Here is a 16,342-nt window from a genome sequence, read left to right as displayed (position 1 = left end):
TGGTATTAGTGGTAGGTAAGCCTGCCTGGAGATAGTAGACTGAGCCGAGCTTCCAGATTCCCAAATCCTCTGCTGGAATCTCTTTATACATGTTCTTCATGGATTCATGATTCTTCTTTGGAATCCCATATACATCAATATCATCTTCTCGTTGCACTGGAGCATTCAGAATTTCTGCCCATTCTTCAACAGAAGAAGAAAACCTTTGACCTTCAGTCATCCACGTAATCTTTCCATCAGGGTAGAAGTGAGCTGTGGCATAGAATTGCATTATCATCTCATCGTTCCAACTGGTCAATTTCTGACCTACAAAGTCTGCAACGCCACATGCAGTGAAACTTTCATGCACATGTGGAAAGAAATCTCTGTGCTCTTTGCTGTCAATGTACTTCCAGTCAACATATCGGGTGTCTGCGACTATGGGCTTCTTGTCCATCAGCACGGTCTCATAGAAGTCCTGCTGCTCTCTGGTGTGAAATCTGGGATCTACAGCAGTTCTTCTCCTCACGGCATATGGGTCAGTTTGTCTCCATAGCCTGAGACCTCTATCTTTCCTTGCCTTCATATCCTCAGCTTGAGGATGAGCATCATCATGGAGTGGCAGTTTTGGACGAAGTTTCAGCAAAACTGGTCCTTCATCGTCTGACTCAGCTGGTGGCACATCATCCTTGTTCTTTTCAGACGCTGGAATGTTTCTGACGGTCTTCTTGGGCTTGGTAGCAGGCTTTGCTGGAGCTGCCTTAGCTGGAGCAGATTTCTTGGGCTTTGATGTGGCTCCAGCCTTACCGGCATCACCCATGAGCTTCGGCTTCTGAGGAGGCTGGGGTGCTTCCTCATCCTCATTCTCTACTGCTGCATAATACACTATCCTCTTTCTCTTGGAGGTTTTCTTCACTTTGCTTGCAGCTGCCTCTCCCAAATTCAGCTTCTTAGCAACAGTTGACTGCTTGACTTTGCTGGTGCCCTTCTTAGTTTGTTGACCCTGTGGCTCTTTGGCAACAACCTTCCTTTTGGGCTTTGAGGTTACCTCTTCCTCAACAACGAAATCAGAATCCTCATCATCTGAATTCCTCTTCTTTCTAGCTCTGGTGGCTGCAGGAGGCAATCCACTTGGTGTACTCCTCTCACCATCATCTGATGAGCTGCTAGGATCAGGACTAGTGCCTGCCTCTGGAATGTCTGCAATGGGTGTTTCTGACCTGTTCTGACTGTCACTGGCATCTGACATGGCTGACAACCTGTGAATAGATAAGGTGTAGGCAGATAAGAAGAGTTATCACAAACTGCAGAAGTTTTTGCAAAAAAAAATGAGTTCAAATTCTAGTATTAGGTTTTCACAGAAGACATTTCGGTCAGACCGAGTTTAATGTTCGGTGAATCCGAAGTGTTAAACAGGAGCTTGGCACACCACTTTCGGTTTGACCGAAGTGGGTTTCGGTCCTGCCGAAAACACTAGGGTTTCACAGAATCTTCATTTCGGTCACACCGATTTTGCACAACTCGGTTGTACCGAAAGGTGCAGTGCAATGGCCATAGGCCAAATCGGTCATACCGAAATTATAAAATCGGTCTCACCGAGATGTGTTCCGCGGAAACCTAACCCTAAAACTTTTACTCGAATCTAGTTCAAACGAACTAATCTGGTGTACAGGAGGATTTCAATCGTGGCAAGATACTAGGCAATCCAAACGTGCATTGAATCGGAGATGGGAGCACGAGTGGGATCAAAACTCACCCTAACTTGGTGGAGTTTTTCTACGGCGGCAACGGCGCGGAGGAGATGTCCGTTGACGGCGACGGAGACCTGCGGCGAGGGCGCACAGGCGACGACGGCGACGATCCGGAGACCAAGGCGACGACAGCAAGGGGTGTGGGGGCGAAACGTTTGAAGGAGGAATCAACGCGCGCGGCCCTCGGAGTATATACCCCTTCGCTGCCGGTGGGACCGAGTTTTAAAACTCGGTGGCACCGAGATGGATAACTGCTAGGCAGTTATGCACTTCGGTCACGCCGAAAATCACAACTCGGTTTCACCGAGATGAAAACCTAGATTAGTCTAAATGCTTTTGGTTCGACCGAGTTTGAGTGAGTTGGTCTGACCGAAATCAATTAGAAGGTTTTGGAAATTAGCCCTTGACGGATCGGTGGCTCCGAGTGCTCCTCACCCGGAGGGTCCGAAAATGACTTGTTCAAAGTTTGTGATGTAAGCATGAATAGAATTTGAGACAAGAAAGCATAGATAGCTAGGGGAGGTACTTAGGCATTCTTGTCCATCCATTTGGTCAGAAAAAAAATCAAAACGACCAAAACAACAAATGGATGTCCTCGAATGGATAAAATCATGCATCCAACATGCTCACACAATAAGATAGCAAATGAAATATGTGTCAAACATGCACAACCAAAACTCTAGCAACTAACACACAATTTGTCGATGACTAGGTCATCTTTATATGAGTATATTGACTTAGGAGCCAAATGAGAACATTTGATCATAGGTCATACTCATCGTTTAAGCACAAGTGGGGTTACCACTTTTACATAAAGCATTGATGTGTTCACATCATTTGAAGATGCTTTAGCTCAATTTTTAGAGCAAAGCTCCCCCTAGATGTGAGAACCCCTTTTAAAGGGTCAAACTAACCTTGGGTTGTCGTAGAAGACTTCATGTAGATGTTGAAGATGTAGATGCTCAATGTTGATGGAGATCATCAAGAGTTGGGAGCTATCCTTAGGATTCGGGCACTTTCAATACCTACATGGGTTAGTCCCACAAGGAACAAACAAGGATATCCATGGACGTAGATTGAAGTTCACGACAGATGATGTCCATGAAAGCAATGATTACCTTGTCCCTTGACATACCAACAAGAGGGTTTGTGACTCCATGAACTAGTGCACGATGTGGAAGTTGATTGCACAAGTTTTTGCCAAAATGAATGTGAGTGAAGTATGTTGGCGGAGTCACCCTCAAGAACTTTCTAGTTCTTCTTCTTCGGTATCCACATCATCTTGATGGGAATCCTTGGGGTTGTAGTTGAGCTTGACGAAGTAGAACTTGACGTTTCCTTGGGAACCCACTTGACCAAGGCTTGAGGTGCTTCAACAAATGCATCAATCTCCTCTTGAAGCTTGTCCTTGCCTTTTAGCTTGTGGTCTTGTGGTGGAAGGTCATCTTGAGCTTGTTCCGCATTGGAAGAAGTAGGATCATACTTCTCCTTTTGAGGAAGAAACTGTGGAGTAGGATATTGACCTTCTTCCCACTCAACGCCTTCGGCATTGAACTTTCGCTCAAAACCAATTCCTTGATTCTTCCGGTGCCTTCCTTGCTTGCGAACAATTTCCTCAAAGTTCTTGCTTCCGGCAAGGCTCTTGTAGACACCTTTCTCTATAATCCCTTTCAATAAACTATTTTCTTGCTCAAGTGTAACTTGGCTTGAAACATTGTTAGTGGAATCAAGAGAACTACTAGAAGCAACAATATTGGATTTAGCATGGTTATTGTTACTGCTAGAGGAAGAATTTTTCTTATGCTTGTCATGCTTAGTCTTAATGGGTGGCAAGAAATTAGACAAGAGAAGTCGTTTGGCAAGATATGAAGAACTCTTCTTTCGAAGATCGTCATTGATTGCTTTTAGAAACTCATGTTCTTGCTCTAGAGTGAGCTTCTCGAAGCGTAGCTTCTCATGAGATCTTAGGAGCTCTCTATGATCTTCTTGAGTTGTTTCATGAGCTAACTTAAGAGTGTTTAGTTCTTTAGTTAGACGCTCAATCTCCTTCATAGCATTGTCATTCGACTCTTCTCGACTATAAAGACTATTAGCATGTTCATCGTTACTAGGCTCACTGGATTTATCAAGCAAGAGCTCATCTTCACCAAGCAAGTCATCCTCATCACTATTGAAGTCAATGAATTCAGGGTGTGATACCTTGGGGCCTTTAGCCATGAAGCATCTTCCAATTCCCTCATTTGGTGAATCAAATAAGTCGTAGGAGTTGGAGTTGGAGGATACGAGAGCAAGACCGGCAACACCTTCATCTTGACTGTAGTCAGAGTCGGAGTGATAGCTTCCTTCGGATTGATTGTCGGAGTCGGAGCCGGAGACCCATTCACCTACATGAGCTTGATGTTTTCTTCTTGTGTAGCTCCTTGATGACTTGTCTTTCCTCTCCGAATCCTTGCTTCTCCGAGTGGGTCTTCGTTCATAACGATCATCTCTGCTCCTTCTCTCTTTCCGAGGTGACTCATCTCTTGAGCTTCTTCTTCTTGGAGATTCTTCTCTTCTCTTGTGGGGAGCCGTACACTCATTTGAGTAGTGTCCGGGTCTTCCACAATTGTAGCAGTTTCGATCACGACTAGAAGATCTCTTTTCATCATATGATCTAGACTTTGAGTTTCTCTCTTTGCCTCTATTCTTGTAGAATTTGTTGAAGTTCTTGACCATTAGGCTTATCTCTTGATTGGAAACTAACTTGTCACTTGAGGTTGTGGGAGCATCACTTGTAGCTTTGTAAGCAGCACTTGACTTGTTGTGAAGCTCTTCCTTATCCTTAAGTGTCATCTCATGAGCAACAATTCTTCCAATGACTTCGGTTGGCTTGAGATTCTTGTAGTTTGGCATCATTTGGATCAAAGTGCACACGGTGTCATACTTTCCATCCAAAGCTCTGAGAATCTTTTTGATGATGAATCGGTCGGTCATTTCTTCGCTTCCTAAGCCGGCAATCTCATTTGTGATGAGAGGAAGCCTAGAGTACATTTCAGCGACTCCTTCACCATCCTTCATCTTGAACTTGTCAAGTTGACCTTGAAGAATATCTAGCTTTGATTCCTTCACGGACTCGGTACCTTCGTGCATTTCAACCAAAGTATCCCAAATCTCTTTTGCATTCTCAAGACGGCTGATTTTGTTGAACTCCTCGGGACACAAGGCATTGAAGAGAATGTCACAAGCTTGAGCATTGTTTTGCAACATCCGCAATTCTTCAGTTGTAGCTTCGCGATCCGGAACTTTTCCTTCCTCGAAGAATTCTCCTTGCATACCAACACAAATAATGCCCCATGCGGCTGGATTATGACCAAGAATATGCATTTTCATTTTATGCTTCCAACTAGCAAAATTTGTACCATCAAAGTAAGGACCTCTACAAAAATTACCCTCACTAGACGCCATACTCTCCTAGGTTGTGAAACCAAGCTTATGGAGTCCAATGCAATGGAAACCAATACAATGGAGACCAAAGCTCTGATACCACTTGTAGGATCGAAAGTATGTCTAGAGGGGGGGTGATTAGACTACTTGACAATATAAAAATTCTGCCTTTTGATAAAGAACAGTTTTTGGCAGATTCACACTTATGATCAAGTCAAGCATCACCCTACACATGCAATTCTAGAGTATAGGCAGCGGAAAGTAAATTGCACATGTAGTAAAGAGAGGTGGAGAAGAGCAAACGCAATTTTGGAGACGCGGTGATTTTTCTCGTGGTTCCGGTAGGTGGTGCTATCGTACTTCCACGTTGATGGAGACTTCAACCCACGGAGGGTAACGGCTGCGCGAGTCCACGGAGGGCTCCACCCACGAAGGGTCCACGAAGAAGCAACCTTGTCTATTCCATCATGGCCTACGCCCACGGAGGGCTAGCCTTACTCGGGGTAGATCTTCACGAAGTAGGCGATCTCCTTGCCCTTACAAACTTCTTGGTTCAACTCCACATCTCGATGACGGAGGCTCCCAAGCGACACCTAACCAATCTAGGAGGCACCACCCTCCAAAAGGTAATAGATGTTGTAGATGATGATGAACTCCTTGCTCTTGTGCTTCAAATGATAATCTCCCCAACACTCAACTCTCCTCACTGATTTGGCTGTGGTGGAAGAAAGGATTGAGTGGAAAGCAACTTGGGAAGGCTAGAGATCAAGCTTCATATGGTGGGAGTGGAGCAACTTGATCTCAACACAAGGGTAGGTAGTTCTCTTCTCAGAAATATAAGATAGGAGTGGTAGTTCTTTCTGATAGCTCTCACCACGAATGAAGAGGGGGTGGAGGGGTATAAATAGCCTCCACACAAAATCCAACCGTTACACACATTTGAGCAATCTCGGTGGGACCGAAGTGGACAACTCGGTGAGACCGATAGTTCAAATAATGTGAACGTTGGGATTTTCGGTGGGACCGAAAATACAATCTCGGTTAGTCCGATTCGTGCAATGACAAGAGCATGCCAGTTTCGGTGGGACCGACTTCATCATCTCGGTGACACCGATTTGATGACAGAAGGTTACAGAAGCTTTGCAACTCATGTTTTGGTGAGACCGAGTTCAGAATCGGAAAATCCGAGTTTTCTTGGGTTTGGCTTATGGCTGAGGTGGTTCATCTCGGTGTGACTGAGTTTGGAATATCGGTGGGACCGAGACTACTTATGAGTGTATATGGCAGTGAAAATTGCTGATAGTTTAGGAGATGTATCACTAAGCACTTGAGCAACCAGATCATCATCATAACCTCATCCCCTTTTAATAGTATTGGCTTTTCCTATGGACTCAATGTGATCTTGGATCACTAAACCAAAAATGGAGTCTTGAGCTTTTGCCAATGCTTGCCTTAGCATTTTGAGGGGTCCACTTCTTCAGTCCTTGCCATACCCATATCACTGAACTTTCTGAAATGATTCTCAAGTAACTATTAGTTCAATGATATATATGTTGTTATTAATTACCAAAACCACCCGGGGATTAGTTGCACTTTCATCGATCAATAAAGGCAAGCTAGAATAATGTCAATTTCTCATCCCCTGTCCTCGTGTGTCAATCCCTTTAGAGAACTCATCTCCCTTTGCCGTACTGACATGGTGGCTGACTACACCAAACACTTGCTTGAGCTCCTCACGCACGTCAAGTACATCCCCAATGATGAAGGGCGCAATATCTACACCAACGGTATTGTGGAACCTCTCAAAATGCAGGTTGAGTTGCTCAAGCCAGCCACACTCGAGGATGCAATGGACGGGACAGTCTCCTATGAGCACTTGGCATCGGTCATGTACCAGGTTGTTGGCCCAGCCCAACCAACTCACAGGCATCACTGCCCGTACCTCTTTTACATCGAGGTCGCTGATGAGGATGACTTTAGGGATGAATACCCAACTTCTGGTCAGCTTCCAGTGTCCCTCCTCACCGTGAGAGAGTGCAAACTCATTTCCTTGTTAGACTCCGGCAGCATCCACAACTTCATTAATGAGGCATGTGACGATCGCCAATGGTGAACACGTCTTGTGCGGGGTTCTAGAGTCTCTCGCTGTCAACCAAGCGAGTTGATCAAGAGGCCAAACATTTTTTAAAGAATACTTATCGAAAAGAATGTTTTTTAAGGTAGTATATTTTTGGAAGTGTTGTTGAGTGCTGGTTTTGTGCACATGGACCCCATGAACCCGTTGATAAAAACTCTTGTTTACACTTCCAAAAATTATGAAAAGAATTATACATGTATCTAGATTATGTAAATGTGTGAGTAGTTTTGAATTTTCGGGTAAAAAATATCCATTTGTAATATATACAAAAAAGAGAAATTGGTATGCACATAGTTATTAGGATAGTGATAGTGTTTGGTATCCTTATGTTATTTTTGTATATGGGTTACAAATGAGAAATTTGGGCACACAAAAAATTAATACCATTCATATATTTATATAACTTGTATATGTATATTTATTTTCATAATTTTTTACCTGTGTAAATGCGGGCACTCGACACCCATATATTTTCTTTTCTTTTGTTACTTGTTAGTTTTTTACAAAATCATTACTTTTTCCTACATCGATCAATTCTTTGCAAATTTGCATTAGCAGTTGCTCCATAAGCATGTCATCATGGGGCAATCGGATACATTATTTTCTGTTGATTCTGCAACAATGGGTGTTGTCAAACAGGTTTGTGCTGCTTGTCGTGACGTACAAGTGATTGTTTTGGTTTTATTTATTGAACTGCAGATAATTTCATTGAACTTAAATATCTCTATCATGCTCCTTCCTACTGTGCTTTACTGTAGATCTTCTGTGTACTCGTGGCCGTTTTATTTCAGAGTTTCTAAGTCTAATGGAAATCAGACTAGTAGGCAAGTAACCTCCATATGTTCTTGAATGGTTGCACTAGCTTTTTAAATTGGCAGGGGCCATGGCATGAGCTATATGTGATGTGAGCTACATTTTCTGAGAAAGAAATAACTTCCATTTGCTGTTACATTCACTTTGGTTGCCTTTATGTATGTTACCTTCCTAAGTTATCCTCCCTCTCATGAAAGACATTATGCTTATGACAGTAAAAATGCGAGCTTTCACCTGATGGCACTGGTACCTACCTAGATTCAAATTACTTACACGCTTGCTGGCTATTTAAAATTGGTTGTTTTTTTGTGAATATACCGGAAATGCGTCCCCAAACTAAGAGTTTCATAGTCTTGACTAGTACATGCATCCTTCAAACTGGGCTAAATTTATTTTTGAATCTTCCTGACATTAGATGCTCTTCTCAAACTCATATGGCAGAACTATATGTCATGGCCTATGCTCTCTAACAGATATCTTTTGACAGAAAATCAATGAAGCGGCAGCAGATGCCAGTAAGGGCACCTGTTTTTCTCCATGAAACCATTGAGCTGCGCAGAGCATACTCTGAGGCTGCCAAATCAGGTACAACTGCAAAATGGGCCTGCCTAAAGAAGAAACAACTGTTAAACATGAATGAGACAGATCCTACCCCTCTGTCCCATAATATAAGACATTTTTGCAAGCTGTTTTGGTTTGCAAAAGCGTCTTATATTATGAGATGGAGGTGGTAGTTTCTTACTGCCGGTTGGCATATGAGTGGTATCACTTTAACCCTTATTTGTCTCTGAGGGTTGCTTCTGACACATGTTGTACTTTCGTTACAGTCCTTTGATACCACTCAAGCTACAAGGGGCACTCATCTCTTACGAATGGTGGTTTTCTAAATAGATGCGGCAGGGGTTTGTTCTGTATATCCACTTGATGCTCAGACTATCTGACCTCAGGTGTGCATTGTTGGTATCATACTCGAGCGTTTTATTCAGTAAAGATTCCCAGTTGAAAGCAGCAGAGGAGGCAGTTGCTGGACCCTAATTCCTTTCTTTTATTATTAGGCACATCCACTCGTGAAGTCATCAGAAGTATGGCCAGTCTCCGAATGCCAGCTCGGCCTTTATAGTATAATTTGGAAAAGGTGAAGCACTACTCTTGCCCACATTGGACAAGGTTATCACAGGGAGATAAATTTATGCTTCCTCGTGTTTGATAGAAGAGGTGATAGCAAGAGATAGAGTCGACTTATTAAACTAGTCCAAGTTTCAGTTTCAGCATAGCGCATGAAGCAACGCCACAGAGCCCTGTTTGAAATTTGTACGTAAAGAAAGAAGATAAAGGTTCTGATGTAACATGGCAATTCATTTCAAGCAGCACTTTTTCGAATGAGCAGCAACAATTTTACTCTTCAAGATAGGTGGGAGGATGTTCAGGACCATATAAAGCAGGCAGGCATTTGGTAGCCTAAGTACATACTCCCTCCGTCCGAAAATACTTGTCATCAAAATGGATAGAAAGAGATGTATCTAGAACTAAAATACGTCTAGATACATCCTCTTTTATTTATTTTGATGACAAGTATTTCCGGACGGAGGGAGTACATGTACACATATGTCCCCAACAAGAATTTGTAGATTGTTTTTAGATGATTCAGTGATTTGCGGAAGGCTGCAATTGCATTGTGCATTGCCTGCATCTTGTCCAACCATTGATCCGTTTTATATCTTTCTTTTCTTTTACTTGAGAACCTTCCAAGCCATCCTTTCCATCACGTATCTATTGAGGTCCTTATTATTCAGTATTAGTATCATACTCCCTCCGTCTCAAAAATCTTGCCTTAGGTTTGTCTAAATACGGTGTATCTTAGTCACGTTTTAATTTTCGATACATACATCTGTATCTTCACGTCAACAAAAAAAGAAAGATACATCAGTATATAGATATATCTAAGACAAGAATTTTGGGTATGGTATAAAGGTGGAGAAAGAAGTTGTTTACTTGTTTTGCTGTCCCATGATATGAAGTTGTTATTACAACCAATATGTGAGCAGAGCATATTGGGTTTAGTAACATCTTATAAGATGGGACCGAGAGAGTACATGGCATTATGGTAAGCCAATATGCTACTCCCTCCGTTCGGAATTACTTGTAGCGGAAATGGATGTATCTATAACTAAAATACATCTAGATACATCCATTTTCACGACAAGTAATTCCGAACGGAGGGAGTAGTATTTAGAACTTGACAAGTTTAGCGCATGGAGTTGTATATTGGGTATTATATTATTATTAATGTCTCAAAAATTTCATGTGCATTCAGATGGGCAACTTCATGTTGAGGTGTGATAGATAATTCAACTCCATTTGACCACACAAGTACCCCTATTCGCTCTACACCCACTCCATGCCCTGGGGTAGCAGATGGCAAAGCTTCTGAAGAAGCATAAAACAAGCTTTTTAAGTCACTCCTTAGGATCTTGATTCATAAATAAATAAAAGAAAGAGGTTGTTTCACATAGATGATAAAAAAAGGAAAAGTGAGTTGCCCTTGATCAATAGTTGAAATATACACACACTTGACTAATTAATTCCAACAATCGGGGCGAGCCGGAGTTGAGAATAATCAATAGAATAAACTTCCTGCTGGCGCAACAAGAAACATCACACCAACAATTGTTCATTGTCAAGCAACCAGTTGGAGAACGAACAAAAGCAAAGAATTCTTGCAACCACTCTCACAGAACGATTGTTGTAACCGGTCACCCAATTGCATTTTACTACTAAAGGAAAGCTTTTCTTCTCCACATCAACTTAACTATCCTCAAACCATCTTGCTATTTCAAAGTTATGACCTAACTGATGCCTTTCGATTTCACAAGTGGCAAAAAAAAAAACCTTTCTCTCATCACCTCGCACCCACCTGTGAGCATCAACAACAATGTCCGGTTAATAACAATCGAAGTAGAGAAAATGAATTACCAACAATCATTAGTCAAAGTCATTTCAGCATGCATGCGCTGTCCATTAAACTTTTACCTATTTATAGTAAGTAAAAGCTAAGCAAGTGGCATCATTATCCTTGGAGATGCTTGCTATACTTCTTTAGTTTAATCACTAACCCAGCATTGTTTTACCATGTCCTAACTAACAGTGGCTAAGAACTTTTTGAATTGGATAAATCTTGATTTCTTGCAGAAATGGTTGTCTTTGTTTTTTCTTCGGAAATAGCATATAGAGGAAGGATGCAAGTCGCAACCCAGTTCTGCATATCGAAAATCTCCAACGCCCACGCAAGACATGGACAAGTTATAATCATGCAAGCATCCTTGGCACATGTGCTTTGTAAGAACGCATGTTTTGTTTCAGTGCATCTTGTAGCAAATTAATTATTTCAGTGAAACTATAAATCTTAAGCATATGTATTGCTTGCGACACGAATGTCAAAATCATCGACATACCTATCAAACATAATTGTATATTCACAGAAGCATTCCCCATAAATAAGCTCTGAAGAACTGATTTGAGAAGATTTAAATCAGGCCTTACCATGTTATGCAAACAGTGCAGTATCAGCACCATTGATGTCAACGTATTCATCCTCTGCTGATTGCTCTTTCTTATCTCTACATTGCATTGAGTATTAGGGTGAGAAAAATAAAACAAACATGTATACACATCTGTACTACAATTCCATACCCATGATTTTCAAAGTGTTCTCCTAATAGTCGAAGTTTGACTGGTTTTCCGCAGATACGACAGATTTCCTCTTTTTCACGTCTAGCTTTATGCCTTAGGTAAGATTGCCAGACTGAAACGACTCCAGTTACTGCCGCGATAGCTCCACCCACACAAGAAACCGCCAAAACCATAACTTCAGCCATTGGTCCTGTCTAAATCATATATTAGAAAATAATGATGACATGCAACAAAATTTTAATGCATAAATATCAACTACTTTTAGACCATAAAGATATATAAATTTGAGTCCACAACAGATAAACATGTAGAAGTTAAATCATATGCCAATAGTGTACTGCTAGTGTTCGCGCTGGACACTGTGGGGCCACCCCATTGCATAATTGGACACGGCGGCGGCTAGTGATGAGCTCGACGCCTTACAACGGCATTCGACGCCGGCCATCAGGCCACTTCGCTGCGGAGATCCGCAACCGCCATACGAGCTAGTAATTATTGCGATGTTGATGTGTTTTCGTAGGAGAAAATCTAGTGCATAGGTGATTTGGAAACAACATATTGTTTCCAGAATCAACTGCAGAGGATGAATACATAAACATGTCTTATGGACAAGGAATCTATTAGAAGAGCCGAAGATATTGAAGACCAACTGCACGAATGTATGGTGTGATAGCAAGTCAGAAATTAATATAACAAACGACTCAATTCAACATGATAGACCAAACATGTGGAGATAGACAGATTCTTTATCAAAGAAAGTTGGATGCTGGGATTATCAACATAGAGCATGTAAATTCATGGCAATTAATTGCAGATTGCTTGACTAAAGGACTGGTAACCAGATAATGCAGTTTAGCCTGTGTCAAGATGGGAACGATAGATATCAATCACCCCTCTTGAGGGAGAGTGTTGTATGAGAGGCCCATCCCTATTGGCCCATGAGGCCCAGGCCCATTTGGTCAAGTGACTAGCGACCTAGACAAAGAGAGGCACGAGGTTGTCTCTATGCGCCGCCACACACACCACACCGGTATGGCTACATGCATGCCTCTCTCGTTCTACATAAAGAGTATGGAGTGTTTGAGCAGAACTAACCTTTTCTTGTCAATGTTAGGGATATCACTCTTCCCAGCCTTCTCAGTGATCACATACATTAAATAGATTGTTCACATATTAGATCAAATATAATCCATGAGTAAGGAACAAATCTATACAGAACAATGAAAATAAGGATAAGCTTGATGTCTGTCAGAGTACTTTTTTCTTATGCAGTTAGCCTCTGCCTGCCTCCTCTCTGAGTAGAGTACAGAGCAAACTCTTATCCTAAAATAGAAGGTAAAGGCATCCTTAGAAAAAGTTACAAATCAAGGCTGTAGCAGATAAGAGAGCAAGCTGTAGCAGATAATAGAACAAGAGTAAATAAGGTATTATGATCTGGACTTAAAAATGTGCAGAGCAAACTGTAACTATTGGATCATCACATGTAATGGAAATCGTGAAACTGCTAAAGGTATGTTGCACAGTTAGAAGATGTCAATAGCTAATGGTTCAATAATAACCACTGTAAAATTCTACTTCTAGAGACAAAAAAAACTAATGTGATGCCGGTTTTTTATGGTGCCGTTCAACTCGGGTAGGTTCAGGTTTTGAGTGACACTTTGAGTGATTGCCTTGCCACTTGAGAAAACACTAATGTGCACTGCGCACCTGGGACTTGCAAATGGAGTCAGTGTGCACCGAATCGTTCTCCATCTGTGAATGATCTTTTTTCTTGTCCTACCTAATCCTGAACACGACACTATGAGATGGCCATTCTTTATCCTGTTTGTGTACATTGTAGCAAAAATAATATGCACGCCCAATTCACGTCGAAAAATTCCATACCCACGAACGCACCGGACAAAAATACCGGCACACTGACGCAACCCCACATTGCACTAGAACCAGCATCAACCAACACATCATGACATCCTAGCTACATGCATATAAACTAACGACCCTCAACAAGCTTAACAGATACACCCACCCCGCAATGTCGCGCCAGACTACACACACCCAGTGCAAGATAACAATGGCCAGCCGAAACAGCATACCGGTATTCATACTAATAAGCAACAAACAAAATGCCGGTGCAGGCCAAAGCCTACCTGCCACCCCAAAAATGCCAACCCCAAAAAGTGAGACCCCAGGAACAGAAAATGTGCACCGCACAACTCACTACTGGTCCATTGCCAAGGATTGATACCCCAATATCCGGGGAAAACTTTGTTTTTGCCACTCTAGTTCTTGCCCACTTCACTTATGCCACTCTAGAATTTGACATCTCATTTTTGCCACTCTTAGTTTTCAACAATATATCACAAATGCCATTCTGTTAGGTCAATGGACGTTTTGACCAAACGAACCAGGGAAAAGACCATATTGCCCTTCATTATTTGTTTTGCTTTTGCCACTCCTGTTTTTGCCGAATATTACTTTTGCCATTAAAGTAATGTTTAGGTTCACCATATAGCTGATGTGTTACAAATTTTGGCATGACCTATTTGAAAATATAACAACACACATAAATACACTATTTTGACCAGAAGTAAGCAAAGTAATAACATCATAGTAATAACATCATGACCAGTAGCATAGTAAAGAGGTTAAGACATTTTAAATATCAACAAATTATTTCTTAGGAGTACAAATCCACAACTAATCTAAACAGCAAGGTTCACATGCATATGGACCACCCAAAAGTCAAGCTCCACACAAGTTGAACATAGTACAGTAGTTGCATCAGCTACAGCTACACAACAAGGCATGGTGCTTCACAATATGTAATTGCATTAGCTACACAACAAGCTACACAGCAAAGTTCAAATATGCATGGTGCTCCACAAAATTACATGCAGTTGCATCAGCTACACAACTACACAGCAAGGTTCCATATGGCATGGTGCTCCACAAAATAACATGTAGTTGCACAGGAAGGTTCACAACTTTTTGCTTCTTGTGCTCTTCGATGGAGGACATTGTTTACTTCTTGTGTTCTTTGCTGGACGATATGTGTAGCAGAAGTCTTCTTAGATGCTTCAAAAACTGGGCTAGGCTTTGCCCTTTTACCACCTCCTTTTCTTTAGAACTAAGAATGAATGAAAATAAGAGTGTTGAAATGCAAATTTACAATAGGAAATATTAGACCATTATGGATTGTTTAAAGCCAAACAAGCATGTTTACCTGCTAGTACCCATAGTTTCAGCATCTATGGCATTGGCTTCTATATCTTCTGGCTCAACATTTTTTCTTTTCCTAGCAGTTTACAGATAGAGAATTAAGTTAGACTATACATGTCATTGCATTTAGATTAGATGATGGATTTGCACAGCAAGGTTCACATGTATATGTACAATTCTAGGTCAGTGGATTCTTGTAAGAACGCGCCCCGTATGTCACAATCTGTTTATAAGGCGGCAGCTCTAACCTACATTGACACAAATTGGACATCCGTAAAGTGCGGAATTAGGCTAGCTAGCTAAGTCATCAACATATATGACATGGAAAATACTGAACAAAATAATCTTTTTTTTTTGCACTGTTCCATTATCTTGTTTCTACATTACCAGGGATCCCATATTGCAATCAGCATGTATGTATGACATATATGTACCAATGCCATGACTTTTTACTGAAAAAAAAATGCAAATGAGATAACAGGTTACTCCATTGATCTAACTAGTAGTGAATGAACTAGGGTAGGTTACTCAATTGATCTTTTCTTCCTCTTTATTTCTTTTTCTCTTTTCTCACTATTACAAAGTATACACGGCTGGTGTATATATATACACGCAGCCACCACCAGCGGATACAGGTCCTAGTCGAATCGAATTCACCTATTAACAGACTTGGACTACAAATTCCTAATCCTAGTACTACTTCTACCAACGCAGCTAGATAGCTAGGCACAAGTCGTAGCCGGACTCAACTTAGTATTTTTCCTAATCTAATTATACGGCCACGTTGATCACACCTTACTAATTCTGGCTGAACACTAGTAACACAAGAAAAGAAAACCAACTCAAGCTAGCTTTCCTATACTACTACACCGATGTAGATTTGTAGACTAACAAGTTTGGATTAAGCTAACAATGTTTACTGCTACTGTATGCAGCCTGGGTAATGACCAGACTAGCATGTGCTTGCAATACTTTTTCTAGGAACTCTGCTTGCAGATATCCCCTACTAGCAACTTCCATAAGAAATCAAATGAACCATTTGCTTGCATCCGACAGGAATTATTAAACTAGTTGCTTCACCATCATATCTCACGAATCCCTAATTGCTCCTGTTATGCACACACGAATCAGGGCATGTGTACAACTAGACAAAGCAGCATCCCCATGAACAGATCGAACTCCAACGAACCACCAGGAGCATAAAAAGAAATTTACTCTAACAGATAAAATGCTACACATCAGGGAGTGGAACCCGCAGGGTTGAGGTCTTCTCGGCCGTCCCTGCTGACGGCGCGACTCCCTCATCCCGTGTATCCTGTGTGAGCTGCTC

At 41.5% G+C, this 16,342-nt stretch overlaps 1 long non-coding RNA gene across 1 annotated transcript; it reads right to left on the bottom strand.

Moving 5' to 3' along the window:
• Nucleotides 1-14,496: 14,496 nt before the first annotated feature.
• LOC119292300 lies at nt 14,497-16,336 on the bottom strand. Its single transcript, XR_005142931.1, has 2 exons — nt 15,017-16,336; nt 14,497-14,920 (listed from the first exon to the last, which is right to left on the bottom strand). It is a non-coding gene; the product is annotated as an uncharacterized LOC119292300 (long non-coding RNA).
• Nucleotides 16,337-16,342: the final 6 nt, after the last annotated feature.

Source organism: Triticum dicoccoides, chromosome 4B (genome assembly GCF_002162155.2).
Source record: "Triticum dicoccoides isolate Atlit2015 ecotype Zavitan chromosome 4B, WEW_v2.0, whole genome shotgun sequence".
NCBI classification, from domain to species: Eukaryota; Viridiplantae; Streptophyta; class Magnoliopsida; order Poales; family Poaceae; genus Triticum; species Triticum dicoccoides.
Note: the sequence above shows the minus strand (reverse complement) of the source record. Positions and strands in the feature narration are given on the sequence as shown.